The following is a 3796-nucleotide window of genomic DNA, read 5'->3' on the forward strand; positions in this document are numbered from 1 at the left end:
GAATGTTTTACACATGTTTTATGGAGTTTTATAGGTACAGTTTTTTTTTTTTTTTTTTTTTCCGAAACATCTTACAACCATCTCGCAACTTCCTATCTTCAAATGTTTAACCCCAAATGGATTCTATACATCTTTTAGGTGATTTATGAAGGTTTTACACATGTTTTATGGAGTTTTTTAGCTACTATTTTTAACTCGCAAACATCTTGCAAACATCTCGCAACGATCTCGCATCTTCTTATCTTCAAATGCTTAATCCCAAATCAATTATATACTTGTTTCAGGTGATTTTTGGAGATTTTACACATGTTTTATAGAGTTTTTTTAGCTATTGTTTTTTTTTTTATCCCCACAACCATCTTGCAAACATCTCGTAGCTTTCAAACATAAAATGCCTAAGCTCAAATAAATCTTTTACTTGTTTTAGGTGATTTAGGTTGGTTTTATAGATGTTTTATCCTGCAACCATCTTGTAAAGATCTCGTAATGATCTCACAACTTCAAAACTTGAAATTTTTAACCAAAAATCAATTTTATACTTGGCATCAGTGATTTAGAAGCTATTTAGGTAGATTTTACACATGTTTTAGAACGTTCTTCGCTTTTTTTTTTTTTTTTTTTTATCTCACAACTATCTTACAACCCAAATTTAATTTTTTTTCTTTTAAATTTTTGCAAGAAATAAGGACTTCTACATAATTTATGGATGTAGTAGCACTTAAAACATGCTATATGGATATGCTTAATTCGGGATTGTCCTAAGATTTTATGCATTTATTTTGCTATTTTCAAGGTATCAAGCACTTAAGATGTAAAATTGAGCATTTGGAGTCAAACAGGATTAATTTGGAGAAAATTAGAGGTAATTTGAGCATTTGGACTTCAGAGGAGGAGAAATGGCCAAAATTCCCCTGTGTGTAACGTACTTACCCTCTACCAAACATAACTCTATGCTGAAAGGCAGAAGCAGCTGATCATCCGAGCATAGTCACCGTTGTTTTACGCTCCAACTATAAGGATAGAATCCTGTAGTGGAAGCGTCTTATGTGAGATTGCCTTGCATCCCGCAGTCCGATTTTTAGATTAAACAAAATCGTTAATCTAAACAGAATGAATAAACACCTAAACTAGCATGCTATTGGGGAAAGCGTTGGAATGATTCTTATCTTTTTAGATTCCTGAATGTCACAGACAAGCCTCTCCAATGTTTCAACGAATGAATCTTCAAAGGGTCTTGATCATGAACAACTCCTTGAGGGATCTCGAACACTATTGTTAGGTCTTGAAAAGAACCATCATCTGTATGTCAATTCCCTCAATTCTACTTCAATTCTTTGCTTAAAATATTTATTTTATAGGTAAAATCCGATCCCGACATCAATGGAGTCATCATGAAGAATTTAAAACTAAATCGAGCCAAAATAAGCCAAAAGAATCACTTAAGAAGAAGATCAAAGCCAAATTACCATTCTACCCCTCAGGCAAAGCAAATCAACACATTTCAACAATACTTGGAGTGTTGCAACACTCCCAAAACAACATAGCTTAATGCTACCTCGATGCTATAAGACAAAATGCTACATTTTGCCGCAAAAGAGGACAGCGTCGCAACGCTTCGAAAAATGATGGAAAAATAAAAAGTATGCGCATCTGCGCTAGCCAGCGTCGAGCCCCCAAATTCACAAGATCGCAATGCTGTGACCCTCTTCAGTACAAAAACTCTAGTTTCAGACTTTAACTAAAGAAGAACTTCATTTTTTTATAGAGAAATTTCAATTTCGACGAACCATAAGAGCTATTCTTTGTAATTTTTTGAGAGATTTTGAAAAAATTACTTCACTCTTTGTATCAATCATGCAATTCTTAATGGAATTCTTCAAGAATTTGCATCTCCATGAATAGGTAAGTCTTTATCTTGGGGAGTTATGTAGATTAGCATTTTCTCGAGATTTTTCTTTGAATTTCTTCATGTAAATACTTGTTCTTGATTGTTCTTGCTGAGATTTTGAATAAATGGATTAAAAATGAATTGACAACTCAAATTTGATAAATTTTTGTATGCAAAATTACATGGTTTTATAACAATGTTGTAATTATGTTGCAAGAATGAGTAAGTCTGATAGAAAACGAACTTCTTTTCCTATTTTCTTGAAAGAATCTATTAATTCAGAACATTCATACCATCAATCTTGAATTTTCCGTCTTTTGATTTCAAGAATTTTCATAGTTAAGAAAACCCATGAATTTAGTGTAATTTAGGGATTAATTTGAAAGAATCTTATCAAAGAGTACTTATGAGCGGAAGTAAGATCGTTTCAAATTCATTGTGACAGAAACACCGCATTCACAAATAAACATATAAGTTATGCATTTAACAGCAAATTACGACATGCTTTTCAAACTTAAACAACAAAGGACCGAGAGACATACCTCTTGAAGAACTTTTCTTCTTAGATCTCTCGCTCTCGTCAAGGGATTGCACTTCTCACTGTTATTGTGCAAGCCAAACCAATCGTCCACCAAATCACATTGTCGTATACCACCGAAAAGTCTTTGACATGAAAAGGCAACAAAGGAGGACACATTTTCCCTTGTTATTGTTTTTCTTTTTTGTAGATTAAGTTGCATATTTTACAATCATGGATAAGTCATGGATGAAAATGAATAGAATGCCAGCTGAGTATGGTTTAGGGGTCGAGATGTTTATTAAAAATGGTCTACAACATTCAAATATACTGAATGTCATGAGTTGTTCATGTTTGAAGTGTGTAAATGCAAAGACTCTAAATGTGAACAGAATAAGAGATCACTTATTTTTTAATGATCTAGATCAAAGTTATCAGAAATGAATTTTTCACGGTGAATCATTACCGACTAAGAGAAACAATGAAAATGTGTTTACTAGTGAAAGAGACGAAGTTGATGACACAATTGGAATGTTTGACGCTGCATACAATAACTATTTTAGTGAAAAATCCGATAATTTTGAAGAATTATTAGATGATGCGAAGAAACCATTTACCCAAATTGTAAAACTTTTTCCAAAATATCTACATTGGTAAATTTATATCATTTGAAAGCTAAATTTGGATGAAGCGATAAGAGTTTCACTGAGTTGTTGGAATTAATTCATGACATATTACCTAGTCCTAATGAAATTCCAACGTCTACTTATGAAGCAAAAAATATGTTGGGTACTCTTGGAATGAAGTACGAGAAGATTTATGCATGTAAAAATGATTGTTGCTTGTTTAGAAAAGAACTGTCTAATGCAAATATATGCCCCATTTGTGGTACGTCAAGATGGAAGCTTCAAAAAGATTTAAAGGAAAGGGCTAAGAATATCCCAGCAAAAGTCATGTGGTATTTCCCCCCAATTCCAAGATTTGAAAGAATGGTTCAAAGTAAAGAAACAACAAGTTTATTGATGTGGCATGATTAAAAAAAAGAAACGGATGGTTTATTAAAACATCTCAAAGATGTCCTATCGTGGAAAAAAATAGACAATTTGTGGCCAGAGTTTGGGTTAGAACCTAGAAATCTTTGCCTTGCTCTTTCGACAGATGGGGTAAATCCACATGGAGATCTTAGTAGTAGATATAGTTGTTGGCCAGTGATGTTAGTGATGTACAATCTGCCTCCATGGTTGTGCATGAAGCGAAAATTTTTTATGTTGACTGTACTAATATCTAGTCCTAAACAACCGGGAAATGACATAGATGTTTATTTAGCTCCATTAGTAGATGACTTGAATAAACTTTGAAAGTCTTTTTACCTCCCTCCCGCATGTTATACA

At 33.1% G+C, this 3796-nt stretch overlaps 1 pseudogene; it reads left to right on the forward strand.

Annotated features, from left to right (window-relative positions):
- The first annotated feature begins 2106 nt into the window (after positions 1-2106).
- Positions 2107-3763, forward strand: LOC150037957 (uncharacterized; annotated as a pseudogene).
- Positions 3764-3796: the final 33 nt, after the last annotated feature.

The sequence above is a fragment of the Benincasa hispida genome, chromosome 2 (genome assembly GCF_027475165.1).
Source record: "Benincasa hispida cultivar pf3 chromosome 2, pf3_genome.v1.1, whole genome shotgun sequence".
NCBI lineage: Eukaryota > Viridiplantae > Streptophyta > Magnoliopsida > Cucurbitales > Cucurbitaceae > Benincasa > Benincasa hispida.